General features: G+C 42.4%; 1 protein-coding gene and 1 long non-coding RNA gene across 4 annotated transcripts in view; one reads left to right on the forward strand and one right to left on the reverse strand.

Annotated features, from left to right (window-relative positions):
* Window positions 1–15,573, forward strand: part of PDE4B (phosphodiesterase 4B) — a 577,622-nt gene that overhangs the window by 278,881 nt on the left and 283,168 nt on the right. The gene's annotated exons all lie outside the window — the stretch shown is intronic.
* Window positions 1,473–15,573, reverse strand: part of LOC141048759 (uncharacterized) — a 75,838-nt gene continuing 61,737 nt past the window's right edge. Inside the window, exons 2-3 of the long non-coding RNA XR_012220134.1 lie at window positions 2,669–2,734; window positions 1,473–1,677 (exon numbers count right to left, since the gene is read on the reverse strand). This is a non-coding gene — a long non-coding RNA (uncharacterized lncRNA). The remainder of the gene's footprint in view (window positions 1,678–2,668; window positions 2,735–15,573) is intronic.

The raw sequence follows: 15,573 nt of genomic DNA on the forward strand, positions 1-15,573 counted from the left end.
CTGTTGGAGTCCCCCAAGGCTCTGTTCTAAGACCCCTACTCTTCTCAATCTATACACTTGGCCTGCGGCAACTCATAAAGTCCCATGGATTCCAGTACCACCTTTATGCCGATGATACTCAGATCTACCTCCCTGGCCCAGATGTCACCTCTCTGCTGTCCAGAATCCCGGAGTGTCTATCAGCCATATCCTCCTTCTTCTCCTCTTGCTTCCTCAAACTCAATGCCGACAAATCTGAACTGATCATTTTCCCCCATCTCACAGATCTTCCTTACCCGACCTATCACGCTTTTCCCCCGTACCAGAGGTCCGCTGCCTCGGAGTAATGAGTATGGTGGAAGATGATACTGACAGAGTACCAAGTGGAAATAATATATACAACAACACGTGAAAAATAGATAAAAACACCTTTAATAATATAAATGGGTGTACACTTAGATAAACAATAATGGTAAAAAATAATAATAAAAAGGCATCCCAGATACATGCATAATAATGGATTATAATATCCTATAACATAGGGTAAAATGTATACCTATGAGGCACAGGCTCAAGAAGGAAAAAAGTATTAATGAGACCTTAATCAAGCCCCCAAAGTGAAATGTGTATACAGTACACCATATAATAATAAATTAACAAAAATAGTGTAAACACAGTGTACAAAAAATAATAAAAAATAATAATGATTGCAACAACAATAATACCGACAATAAGTGAAATAGAAAGTGTAATAGAAAAAATTGGTGTAGTGACCAAAGAGGAGACACCACAAAAGTGTCATACAATGTGAGAAGGGGAAAAAAAAAAAAAAAAAGTAATGGGAGCTGAAATTAAATAATACCTAAGGAGCCGAAGGATAATGCCTGGGGATGCCTGAGAACGCGCCCCGACGCGCGTTTCGGAATAAAGCTTCCTTAACTAAGGTAAACGCAGGGTTTCCGAGCACCGCTCGGTGCTTAGAAACCCGATGTGTACCTTAGTTATCAGCGCGCTGATGCAGGGAGCTGGTAACCAAGGTACACATCGGGTTTCTAAGTGACGCACGCCGCTTAAAAACCCAATGTGTACCTTAGTTACCAGCTCCCTGCATCAGCGCGCTGGTAACGTACACAGCGACGCCGCGCGCTCAGCGTCGCTGGTGCTGATCGCTGGTGAAGCTGCCTGTTTGACGGCTCACCAGCGATCCTGACAAGTTGATATTGTTGTCGGGATCGCTGGTGCGTCGCTATGTGTGACGGGGCATTAACATGGTTGTGAATTTATACCTCATCTCCAAAATGATAGCTTTTAAGCTTTTGAACCGCCCCAACATAGACCAATACAGTCCGGATCGGTTAACAGGATCTGTAATTACCGTACAAACAGAATAAACCTCTTTGCCTTCCACCTGATGAAGTCATTTCCAAGATCCACTTGTATATAAACAGATGTAAGATTCAGTTCTATTCTGTTTATCATTATTCTTCACAATTCTTCCTGATTTATCGGCCACAGATGTTCTCCATGTCTTTTTCATCTCCTATAAATCAGCAGACACCTCACCTGGAACATCTGACCCCGGATATGGGCCGGGTGTGCTCTGTCCTGATACTGATTCAGCAACGTCACCCAGTGTTTGCTCATATAAATCTATTCAGCAGGGAAAGTAAAGTCTGTGAAATCTCAAAGTCAGAAAATCTGTAGAAAAAAAATCAGATCTGTCACTAAAACAAGTAATTTATCGAAACGGAGCCAACCTATAAAAATAAATTAAATCAATGTAAATAATGTCTGGCTACCATCAAAAGTCTAACAAGGGTAACCAGCTGTCCCACACCCCTGAATAGCAAAGCCACCTGGTTTTTCAGTACCACTTCCCTTGCAGCATATGCAACATCATGTATTTGCAATTTAGTTATTGATTTATCTGCCTAAAGTGTTATATGGAAATACCATGCAATTTTACTGAACACAAAAGTTTTCCCAGTAAGACATTGGATCTAAAATCACTTTATGATCTGTTGGGATTCAACATCTTTGGCCCCCCTTTTATTCGGTGATCCAGCATTCATATAGTGAGATGCATCGCTTTAACTGATTTTTTTTTTTGTGCATAGTGATGCCACATACATATGAGCTGCATAGCGGGTGGTCGGTGGCACCACTTAGTAGGGCATAGAGTTCTAAACCAGTGTGATGGTCTCCTCATTTTCAGGTCTGGTGGGGACCTCCACCAATTATAAATGGTATATCCTTATTTATGGCACAGAATACCATGCAATATTATATTGTCACAATTTTGCATTTGACCATACAGTTGTACTTTTGGTTTGAAAATCGACTTCTCTGCTAAATCCTCCCAGAAAAAGGGAAGGACTCCCAGATTCCATGAAGTGTTGGCAAATCTTATGGGCACTGCTGACAACTTCCAGAAGCAGCAGGTCAGGATGTTTTGTAGTGTCTTGGAATTGGCAGAATATAGAGTGGGCTTGGATGTTGAATGGGCTTAGGTCTGGTTTTGGTTAAAATAATTCTGCTGGTAGGCTGTACATGCTGCCCTTGCCAGCCTCTGGATACCGGTCTTTAAAAGTTGGCAAGTATGTCAAAACTAATGGAAATTATAATACATTTTTGGCATGCAAGGTCTAATGCATAACACATTGCATGATGTATCTCGCTTATAACTTACCTCTATAAATAACGGCTCTCGTGATTGGACGGCCCAATGGTAGCAGCAGTTGTCGGATGGTAATTTCTGCCAGGTGGATTACAGAAAAAAATGAGAATTTTATTGGCAGCAGTGTAGAAATGTTCACTTTTGAAGAGAAAACGAGCTTTGGGCAGAAGAAGGTGCCTGCAGCTAAGGGAGGATTAACTGTTTCCTGCTGCTTCCTACCTGCTGAGGGATGACCTATGCCAGCCGCTGATAAGAGATCTGTTACCTGCTTCTAGGACACCTGAACAGGGACATAACTGATTCCCACTCATGTTTTTATCTGGATGTCTGATGTACTAAAAGAGCAATTTTCTGAGGAAATATCCTCAAGTCAGGAACGCTGAAAGGAACAGGGCCGCACACCAAAGAGTTTACTGCCGCTCTGCACTGCAAGGCTATGTTCACAGGTTGCGTTTTTTCAATGCCTTATTTAAGCAAATTTTCAGCTGCATTTTACAGTTCCAGCAAAGTCCATGAGATTATAGAAATCTCATCAACACATCATGGGTTTTTGTCATCCGTATTTTGTGCAATACCTTGGTTTTTGCCAAATGCAGCATGTCACTTCTTTTAGCGTATTTTCAGCGTTTTTCACCCTGTGAGTCAGCGTGGGAGATCATATGCGGGGGTCGATATGTGTCCCCCATGATGTGGACGGAGTCATATTAAACCCGCTGGAGCGCCTTGTGTTTACAGCAGAAACCCGACAAGGGCTTTTATTTTTAGAGGGATTTGCAGATTTGGTAGTGCGGCAAATCCCTCTCTCCACTCCAGGTTTTGGAAGTAGCTCTATGGCCACAATTCCATTTAAATCTGTCAGTTGTCTTGGGTGTGTCAGTTTGGAGTTTGCAAACTGCAGAGCAGGAGGCTCTGTGCACCCAGGTCTGTGTGGAGATAACACAGAGCCAGGGACTTCAAAGGGGGTTTTACACTAAGCGATATCGCTAGCAATATCGCTAAAACGTCACTGGTTTTGTGACGTTATAGCGATATCGCTATGTGTGATACTTACCAACGACCGGCTCCCCCGCTGTCCATTGCTGATCGCGCGAGAATGTCCGGCTCCATTTTTCGTCGGGCGCTTCCTGCTGAGACTTCCTGCTGTGACGACGAGCGACGCGTGGACGCGGGCGGGAGGACGTCAGGATCGCGGTGTGTGAAAGGTGAGTATCGTGCACTGCGTCGCTGCTGCATCGCTGTGAGATCTTTCTGTATGAAAGCTCACTAGTGATCATTTAGCGATGCACCAGCGATCCTGACCGGGTCGGATCGCTGGTCGGATCGCTGGTGCATCGCTAAATGTAAAAGGGCCTCAAGGTGGCTGATGCACCCAAGAGACACGACTGTGCCATTGCCCGCGGCAACAGGTTTTGAACACAGACTGTATTTGAGGAAACCCGGCTGTGATCCGGAGGATATCACTCTTGAATTCGATTCTGAAAATAAAGACACTGCTTATGTTGAACGTTCTGCGGTCCCTGCCTATCTGTCGCACTGCACCAACCCCGCTGCACAATTACAAGCAATGGGTAGTGAATAAACACAGGTATCAGATTTTGCTGCGTAATTGGTGCCAACTTCATGAAGTAGAATCACATTTTTTTATGAACTAAACTTTATTAGCATGCACAAGAAACAAATGTACCCTGACAAAAAAAGCAGCAAAAAAATGCAACAAAAACTAATACAAAACCTGCTTTTTTGAGGCTAGTTTCTTACTGCCAAAACAGCAAAAGGAAAAACGCAGCAAAAATGCAATGAGTGAACATAGTCTAAGACTTCACATTAAGCACACCATTACATTACACCAATGTTGCATTGTATTGTTAGCGATGTAGGGGAAATTTATTAAGACCTGCATTTTATAAGCTGATCTTGGTAATATGCCGGTTTCAACAAGATACTACTGATTCATAATGAGGTCACGGTGCATCTCTGGCAACTCATGGGACAAAAAAACAAATCTAAATAAATTTAGCTAGAATTTCTCTAGTAAATTATGACTACTTTGTCAAGCCTCGGGTGGTCATGTCCCTCAGTTCTATCCACTTTTAAATGGAGTAAGCAGCATAAAAAAGGATATAGATGGATGCAAAAAATACATGCACAATAATTTCCACTTTTTTACAGCACATACAGTAACTATATAAGTAATATTTAACATGTATCTCTGGACTAGGGTGTGCCGCTGATCCAAGGGACCCTGCTTGTCCTGCAGTGATGACATTCCATCCATCGGTCACATGATCACTGTAACCTGTCACTAGTTTCCATGTTAACAGTTGCATGCATTGCATTTGAGGCCAGTGATTGGCTGCAGCAGTCACAAGGATGATGGACAAAATGGCATAATTTGCAGGGACCACTGGAGCTGTGCTACTAGAGCAGAAGGGAATTCAAGGAGAAGGGGATCATTATTTTTCGTTATTTTATAATATTCCCTACACTGGAGCCAAACATGTAAAATCCTACACAATACTTAGCCAAAGTTCCTATGGATGCTGGATTATTTGATGTTTCCAATTTAATTCACAATACTTATTTTTCTATTTTTTTTTTTATTGTGCATGTCCCTCTTTGAGCAACTTTTTATTTTTAGGTCCAGTTTCTGTAGCGATTGATTTAATGTTTAGAATACAAGAGTTGGAGCTTTATCTGACACATCGTTTCAAATATTATTTTTTCATGCCCCAAAAAAATAAATGATTCATTTCTAGGTGTCAGAAATTACCAGTAGGTGAAGCATAGTGGTGGCCGCAGGCAGAAACTTATCACGTGTCTCTATATACAGGAAGCTCCCCCTAGTGGTGGCTGCAGACAGAATGTTATCATGTATCTCTGTATACAGGGAGCTCCCCCTAGTGGTGACTGCAGACATGATCTTATGTATCTCTGTGTAATGGGAGCTCCCCCTAGTGGTGACTGCAGACAGAATCTTATGTATCTCTGTATACAGGGAGCTCCCCCTAATGGTGGCTTCAGGCAGGATCTTATCAGGTATCTCTGTATACAGGGAGCTCCCCCTAGTGGTAGCTGCAGACAGAATCTTATCATGTATCTCTGTATACAGGGAGCTCCCCCTAGTGGTGGCTGCACACAGGATCTTATCATGTATCTCTGTATACAGGGAGCTCCCCCTAGTGGTGGCTGCACACAGAATCTTATCATGTATCTCTGTATACAGGGAGCTCCCCCTAGTGGTGGCTGCAGACAGAATCTTATCATGTATATGTATACAGGGAGCTCCCCCTAGTGGTGGCTGCAGACAGGATCTTATCATGTATCTCTGTATACAGGGTGCTCCCCCTAGTGGTGACTGCAGACAGAATCTTATCATGTATCTGTATACAACGATCTCCCCCTAGTAGTGGCTGCAGATAGAATCTTATCATGTATCACTCTATTATCACTCTATACAGGGAACTCCCTCTAATAAGATAAGATAATCCTTTAATCGTCCCACCATGGGGAAATTCAGAGCATTACAGTAGCAAGGCAGGAACAAGTATAGATACAGATGCATAAAGGCATTACATTGACAGTAGGTAGGTACATATACAGGGGGGGGGGGAATGTAACCAGACTGTCACAACTTTGGATCTATCAGTTCACTGTTTGGGTCGTTCTCCGTTTTGGACAGTGCTGGTTATACAGCCTAACTGCAGCAGGAAGGAAGGACTTTCGATAGCGCTCCCTCTCACATTTAGGATGAAGTAGCCGGTCACTGACAGTACTGCACATCTTTGTCAAGGTCTCATGCATGGGATGGGATTCATTCTGCACCATGTAGCTCACCTTGGCCAGTATCCTCCTGTCGCCTACTTCCTGAACTGGATCAAGGGGGCATCCCAGGACAGAGCTGGCCCTTCTAATCAGTTTGTCCAGCCTATTCCTGTCCCTGGTTGATATGCCACTACCCCAGCACGCCACACCAAAGAAGATGACTGATGCCACAACAGAGTTGAAGAAGGATGCAAGGAGTGCCCCTCTAACTCCGAAGGCTCTCAGCCTTCTGAGCAGATAAAGCCTGCTTTGGCTCTTCCTGTACACTGCATCCAAGTGATGGGCCAGTCAAGCTTATTATTGAGGATCACACCAAGGTACTTATAGGTGTCGACTATCTCAATGTCATTTCCCTGAATGTTCACCACTACTGGTGGATTTTTGCCCTTGCGAAAGTCCACCACCAATTCCTTGGTCTTCCCGGAATTAATCCTAAGGTGGTTCCTCTGACACCACTCCACAAAAGCTTGGTTAGTATCTCTGTACTCTCTTTCATCACCTCCTGTGATGAGGCCTAATATTGCAGAGTCATCAGAATACTTCTGCAAGTAGCAGCTAGATGAGTTGCACCTAAAATCCGCAGTGTACAGTGTGAAGAGAAAAGGGGCAATAACTGTACCTTAAGGTGCCCCTGTATTGCAGATCACCGTGTCTGACACACTGTCCCGAACCTTTACAAACTGAGGTCGGTTCGTGAGGTAGTTAAGGATCCAGGAGGAGAGTTGGAGGTCCACGCCAACAAGGCCCAGCTTGTCTCTTAGTAGACCTGGCTGTATGGTATTAAAAGCACTAGAGAAATTGAAGAACATTATTCTCACAGTGTTCCCAGGTTTCTCCAGGTGAGAGAGAGTCCTATCTAGAAGGTGGATAATGGCATCATCCACACCAATGCCCGGCCTGTAGGCAAACTGGAGAGGGTCCATATTCGAGCTTACTAGAGGACGGAGACGTGTGAGAACCAATCTCTCTAATACCTTCATCAGGTGTGATGTCAATGCTACAGGTCTATAGTCATTAAGGTCTTTCGGATAATGGTGGCTTCAGGAATTATATGTATCACTGACCTCCCCCGGTAGTAATTTTGGATAGCCAGAAATGAAGAACAGCAGAGTGAGCAGTTGAATATAAAGGCTAACCCACAGAAGCTTAGAAAGAGCATTGAACTGTTCCTGTAGATATTTTACAATGCTAGCAAGTACGGTCTCTACACATTGCAGAAACTGCATCATATATTTTATCCTCGATCTATAGCCAATAACAATATCACTTAAACCCCTGTTTTTTGCAGATAAAATTAAACCATCTGTTTTATTGCAGGAGAAATACTGCTCATTTCTTGCCACTTTCATCTTCTCATGCAAAACAATGAGATTTGCAGAGATTTCTGTGTGCTCACTAAACTAATTCCTCTAGTTTAGTTCACTGTTCAGTATAAATACAGACCTGTCCGGAGTCTTAAGGCCCCGTCACACATAGCGATCTCACTAGCGAGATCGCTGCTGAGTCACAATTTTTGTGACACAACAGCGACCTCACCAGCGAGATCGCTGTGTGTGACAGCGATCAGCGACCGGCCCACCTGCTGGTATCGCTGATCGCTGCAGGAAAGGCCAGGACTTTTTTTTGGTCGCTGGTCTCCGGCTGACCACCACGCATCGCTGCGCGTGACAGGCGGGAGACCAGCGATCTGCTGGTAACTAATGTACACATCGGGTATCCAAGGGACGTGCGTCCCTTGGATACCCGATGTGTACGTTAGTTACCAGCTTCCTGCATCAGCGCGCTGGTTACTAACGTGCATAGCGGCGCTGGACGTCGCTGTGCTGATCGCTGGTGAAGCTGTCTGTTTGACAGCTCACCAGTGATCACATAGCGATTCACCAGCGATCCATTCCTGACACATTGATATCGTTGTCAGGATCGCTGGTGAGTCGCTATGTGTGACTCCAGCCTTAGTGCTACAAAATCTGTACAAATATAGGAATTCCCTAAATTCTGAAATCAATGGCATTGGAACAGTAAATATTCTAAATTAGTGGATGATTTTCTTAATGGAATATTGCTCCATTATTACTCCAATCATTTTATTGAAAGGCTCCAATGTATTGTATAATTTGCCTTATACAACCCCTAATATCCTTTTATATAACATGAAATAGAAAGTAATTAACTTCTTCCTCCGCAGCCACATACATACACATTAAAGCCCCCGTTACACACTGCGATATCGCTAGCAATATCGCTGTAAAGTCACCGATTTTGTGACGTTGCAGCGATATTGCTAGCGATATCGCTGCATGTGATACTTACCTCCGACCGGCTCCCCCGCTGGTTATCGCTGATCGCGCGAGAAGCTGCTGGACCATTCCTCGTCGGTCACTTCCTGCGGCGCTTCCTGCTGTGATCATGAGCGACGCGTGGAGCCGGGCGAGAGGACGCAGGATCGCCTCGTCTGACAGGTAAGTAGCGATCCCCGTCCCCAGCGATGTCGCTGGTGAGATCTGCCTGTGTGGCAGCTCACTAGCGGCCACCTAGCAATGCACCAGCGATCCTGACCGCGTCATATCGCTGGTCGGGATCGCTGGTACATCGCTAGGTGTAACGGTACCCTTACTGAGCCAGCCAGGTGTATCTCTCCTTAAATGGATTCAGTTCCAAACACAAAACTCTTTTTAGCTCCTCCACTATATTATAAGTAGTGTTCTATACCGTTATGGAAAAAAATCCTCCGTAAAGGGGTCATCTCAACAATAAATATTACACTGTGTGCACAATTATTGGGCAATTTGTATTTTGGATTATTCATTTTATTATGGGACAACTCCAGCAATACAAAAGATTAATAAACCTGAAATCTCAATATTTAAAGTACAAAATTATGTTTTGTCTTTTGTAAGATATTATCTATGTATACAGAATTGTTGGGCAGCTATTAGTGTCCACAATTATTATTTCAGTTGGAAAATATGCATACAAATGACAATGTGTTCAAAATACTCACTTGGCTAATAATTGTGAGCACAGTGTATATTCTTTGTATATTTACTATCATTATTCAGTCATTCTCTCTACGGCTAGGTGTGATACTTTGTTCACTGCAGGGTATCCAAAAGAAATAGCTTTCTACCTGCTTGTTAGGATGGGACTACAGACTATCGCAGTATACATTAGACGACTACAGGGAATGTAAGAAGGGACTATAATGCCAGCTTCCAGAGGGGGAAGGAGACTGATTCTTTCTAGAAACCATCTGTAGCAGCAGAGAGTACTAACAGCAGCAGAGTAAGAGCATGGAAACTGAAAACTATAAAATTTGTTTTTTTTTGCACTGCAAATCATTTCAGACATTCACTACTATCCTCTTAGCCAATTTAGTATACCATGATTAATGGGTTATCCCGTTTTAGATAACGGTACTTGATTTTTTGTATATACTACCACATCTTTTCCTTAAAGTGACACTCCAACTTTAGAGTCACAACATAAAAAATAAAATAGAAAATCGGATAAATAATTCCATAATATAATCGGTGGTTGCAGTTTTATAAAACTGGATGACGAGGTCTAAATTCACATTCTTATCTGATTGCTTCTACACACAGATTTACCAAAAATGTTGGAGAAAGCGAATCGTTGCGGAAGCAAATCTTTATCAGAGACTTAGATTAAGTTCACACTAGGCGTTTTTTCAGCGTTTATTTTCTGAATTAAAATTTGATCTCTTGGCAGGAAAGAAGCTGCAGAAAAAAGCATGTTTTCCTTGTTTTGTTGCTGCGGTTTTGGCATGCTAGATTTGTGTCTTGTACATGCTGATAAAGTTTAGTGTTGAAAAAACAGTCCTATTCTATGGAATCAGGTTTTGGCACAAAAAACATAGCAAAACCTAATAGCTGCGTTTTTGGTGCATTTTTTTCACCACCCATTCATTGCAATGGGTGAAAAACGCTGAAAAAACTGAAAGTGACATGCTCCATTGTGCAAAAAAACATACAAAGCACAAAATCCTGATGACAAAAAAACAAGCTGTGTCCGTGAGATTTCTGAAATCTCAAAGACTTAGCTGGTACTGTAAAACGCAGCTGAAAATTACAATAAAAAACATGCTGTAAAATCGCCTAGTGTGAGCTTAGTCTTAAGCCCCCGTTACACACTGCGATATCGCTAGCAATATCGCTGTAAAGTCACCGATTTTGTGACGTAGCAGCGATATTGCTAGCGATATCGCTGCATGTGATACTTACCTCCGACCGCTCCCCTGCTGGTTATCGCTGATCGCGCGAGAAGCTCCTGGACCATTCCTCGTCGGTCACTTCCTGCGGCACTTCCTGTGGCGCCGACGAGCGACGCGTGGAGCCAGGCGGGAGGACGCAGGATCGCCGCGTCTGACAGGTAAGTAGCGATCCCCGTCCCCAGCGATGTCGCTGGTGAGATCTGCCTGTGTGGCAGCTCACTAGCGACCACCTAGCGATGCACCATCGATCCTGACCGCGTCATATCGCTGGTCGGGATCGCTGGTGCATCGCTAGGTGTAACGGTACCCTTAATATTATAAAGTCACGTTTTTGGGGAAGTTGTTGTTTAGTCTTTAAAAATATGTGAATGGATGTTTTTTTTTCCATTCACACCTCTATAGGAATTATAGGTATGAACGATAAAAAAATGTTCTCAATCTTTTGTGTAAATACATTGATTACAAAATGTTATATGTAAAAGGCTAAAGACTTCCCGATTTAATGATATATATGTATATGTGTGTGTGTATATGTAAATATATGTGTGTATGTTTATATATAATGTGTATATATGTGTGTGTGTGTATATATGTGTGTGTGTATATATACACACTACCGTTCAAAAGTTTAGAGTTACTTAGAAATTTCTTTATATTTGAAAGAGAAGCACAGTTTTTTTCCAATGAAGCTAACATTAAATGATTCAGAAATACACTCTATACATTGTTAATGTGGTAAATGACCATTCTAGCTGCAAACGTCTGGTTTCTAATGCAATATCTTCATAGGTGTAGAGGCCCATTTCCAACAACCATCACTCCAGTGTTCTTATGGTGCTTTGTGTTTGCTAACTGTGTAAGAAGGCTAATTGATGGTTAGAATACCCTTGAAAACCCTTGTGCAAGTATGTTAGCACAGCTGAAAACAGTTTGGCTGATGAGAGAAGCTATAAACCTCACCTTCCTTTGAGCTAGTTGAGAATCTGGAGCATTACATTTGTTGGTTCCATCAAACTCTCAAAATGGCCAGAAAAAAAGAACTTTCATGTGAAACGACAGTCTATTCTTGTTCTTAGAAATGAAGGCTATTCCATGTGAGAAATTGCCAAGAAACTGAAGATTTCCTACAACGGTGTGTACTACTCCCTTCAGAGGAGAGCACAAACAGGCTCTAACCAGAGTAGAAAGAGAAGTGGGAGGCCCTGCTGCACAACTGAGCAACAAGACAAGTACATTAGAGTCTGTAGTTTGAGAAATCGACGCCTCACAGGTCCTCAACTGGCAGCTTCATTAAATAGTACACGCAAAACACCAGTGTCAACGTCTACAATGAAGAGGCAATTTCGGGATGCTGGCCTTCAGGGCAGAGTGGCAAAGAAAAAGCCATATCTGAGAGTGGCTAATAAAAGGAAAAAATTAATATGGGCAAAAGAACCAGATATTGGACAGAGGAAGATTGGAAAAAAGTGTTATAGACAGACGAATCCAAGTTTGAGGTGTTTGGATCATACAGAAGAACATTTGTGAGATGTAGAACAACTGAAAAGATGCTGGAAGAGTGCCTGACGCCATCTGTCAAGCATGGTGGAGGTAATGTGATGGTCTGGGGTTGCTTTGGTGCTGGTAAAGTGGGAGATTTGTACAAGGTAAAAGGATTTTGAATAAGGAAGGCTATGACTCCATTTTACAATGCCATGCCATACCCTGTGGACAGCGCTTGATTGGAGCCAATTTCATCCTACAACAGGACAATGACCCAAAGCATACCTCCATATTATGCAAGAACTATTTATGGAAGAAGCAGGCAGCTGGTATTCTATCTGTAATGGAGTGGCCAGCGCAGTCACCAGATTTCAGCCCCATTGAGCTGTTGTGGGAACAGCTTGGCCATATGGTACGCAAAAAGTGCCCATAAAGCCAAACCAATTTGTGGGAGAGGCTTCTGGAAGCTTGGGGTGAAATTTCTCCAGATTACCTCAGCAAATTTACTGCTAGAATGCCAAAGGTCTGCAATGCTGGAATTGCTGCAAAGGAGCATTGTTTGATGAAAGAAAAGTTTGAAGGAGAAAATTACTATTTCAAATAAAAATCTTTTTTCGAACCTTGTCAGTGTCTGGACAAGATTTTAAATTAATTCGGCAATTCATTTGATTAATAAAAGCATGAGTTTTCATGGAAAACACAAAATTGTCTGGGTGACCCCAAACTTTTGAAAGGAAAGGCAGTGTGTGTGTGTGTATGTATGTGTGTGTATATATATAATCAAGGACAACATCTGCAAGGAGGTTGCATATTCTCCCTGTGTTTCCTCCAGTTTCTACGGTTTCTGCCCAAACTCCAAAGACATACTGATAGGGAATTTAGACTGTGAGCTCCATTATAGACAGTGATGATTACTGTGAAGTGCTTTGGCATTACATAGGTGAGTAAAATAAATAAAAAATAATACTGAGTGGTGTAGCTGTGAATCCAGCACTGGAGAGAGATTAAAAAATCCTAGAACTAAACTTACTAGAACTTACTATACTAATACTAAACTTACTAGAAAACAGCAGTCTGTGTGTTTTCCATCATTATCTTTCACACTACTTGGCCATCTCTCATCATTACATAGGTAACTGTAATCTGATCCTTCAGTGAGCTAGCTGTACCTGTTTTAAGCAAGATAGATTTTAGCAGTTTTTCAGAGTAATTTACTTCAGGAGGTGGACAAGAGGCTCATACATGGAGAAATAAGCAGATTTCTGTATCAACATAAATTACACAGATTGTTATTTTCTCTTTTACTCGTGATTTATGCTAAGTTTGTTGGAATGATAGAGACTATAGAAAATAGCTTATATGGACCAAATCACTTAGGGTTTGGGCTAATCCTCATACTTGGCTCATGCTCATTGATTGCTCCTCTACAGATCTTTTACGGATCTTTAACAGCCTTCTACCATTTTGTTGTCTCCTGCTGAGAACAGAAATCTTCAAAGAAATCAAAAAGTTGTTTTAATGAAATGTTTGCCCATTAAACTGTTATCTCATCTGATATACCTAGGCCTCAAAGCAAAATGTGAAAAGAGATGGACCAAGGAGCCTTTAGCTTTGAACTTCAGCTCATTAGCGTGTAGCGCAGGTGGCAAATGACGCTGACAGCTCTGCGAGAACCACAGGAACCATTACCAGACCCAGAATAGTTCTAACATAATCCCATAGCGTATTATTACATAAGCAAAAATGAGCCAGGTCCACTTTGTTTAATTAAATATTTATACCAGCCCCCTCCCCACGAATGAAACAATAGGAGAACAGAATATACAATGGATTAAAAAAAAAGCAGAAAAAGACAATGAGTAAAAAGCTGTCATCACTCAGTCAACAATGAAAAGATGAGAGAAAATACAGTTTACCCTTCAGGACATTGTGGAGACTATGAAAGTGTGCTAGCATTTCAGCATTAAAAATTCACATTTTTGTGTCAGCTATACTTGTGCCAAAAATAGTTTTATATACTTTTTCCATTGCTTTTTTCATTTTTCCAAAGTGACCAGAGCTTATCTCATGGTGCAACAAATTTACTATAATTTACATCAGAAATTGGCCAAACCTAGTTAAGCTGTCCTAAATTTGCTAAAGCATTGCCATCATTTCAGGCCATGGTTCAAAATAACACTTTTTTTATTAGCAAAAAAATTTCTCTCTCAGTAGGCTTTGTCCTTAATTTTCTGTTGTCTCTGAGCTAGTGTGTAGAGCTAGTGCGAATTGATTTGCAGGATCTGGTGCATTAGTCATATCAGTAATCTGTTGCTACTGGATCAGAGCTCTAAGAACATCTTCCTACCTCCCAGCATCTGCGACTCATCTTTTTAATAAACAGCTTGGAGCGATAATTATCGCATGACACACATGAAACATCCTACTATGCTGGCTTATCCAAAGAAAAGCCATCATATAGGAGGTGGGTTTCATGTCTCCTTTCCAGCAGCTTGAGATTACTGACGTGGAAAATAGATCTTGTCCTGCAAATCGATTTGCATTAAACTCTACTAGTGGCTGTTATGAATGGGTCACCGAGGAGGATGGCAGGAACAGGCTAAGCCACCAGAAGACCAGAGAGGTTGGTAACTAAGCGGATTGCAGACCCCTGATCCTATCCACACAACTAGCAGTAGCCGTGGAGCGTTCCTACGATGCCCTAGATGCTTTGTCACAGCTGGAGGACTAACTAAGCCTAAAGACAGAAAGAAGAAATCTAAACTGTCCCGGAGCAGATCCCCAAAGGAATAGACAGCCCCCAAACATATATTGTCGGTGAGACAAGATGAGACACAAACACAGGCAGAGAACAGACTGAGCAAACGGTGGGGCCCAAGCTGTCTAGACAGGACAGAAAAGATACTGTCTGCAATCACGCACAAAACCCTGAAAAGTCCAACACTTCTGATATACAAAAAACCTGAGGTCACACGACCTCACCCCCGCTAGATCAGCACTCTGGTATAAACTGGCAGCAAAGCAAAAAGATACTAACATAACAGGGGACTGAACAAGCTGAAACATATGAAGCAGGGTCCAGCGCTGCCCCCAGCAGGGAGCACGCTGAACCCTAGCAGCAAAACAAAAGGCAAAAAAAAGACACAACCAGATTAGATGCAAAGGATTAGCAAAAGAATCACTTAGCTGAACCATGCAGATCAGGCAGGGGACAAAAGAACTCTAAATGCACAAGGAGGAATTCACCAGCAACCTCCAAGAGCAGCCAGCTCAATTATATGCTCCCAGCCAGTAATCCCAGGTTTCCAATTATTGTCGTCAGGTGGAGAACTTCCATCCACCTGGCCTACTCCACTACTCTCAGTAATCACCAGAGGGACCA

The sequence above is a fragment of the Dendrobates tinctorius genome, unplaced genomic scaffold (genome assembly GCF_039654945.1).
Source record: "Dendrobates tinctorius isolate UK_male_01 unplaced genomic scaffold, ASM3965494v1 ptg000138l, whole genome shotgun sequence".
NCBI lineage: Eukaryota > Metazoa > Chordata > Amphibia > Anura > Dendrobatidae > Dendrobates > Dendrobates tinctorius.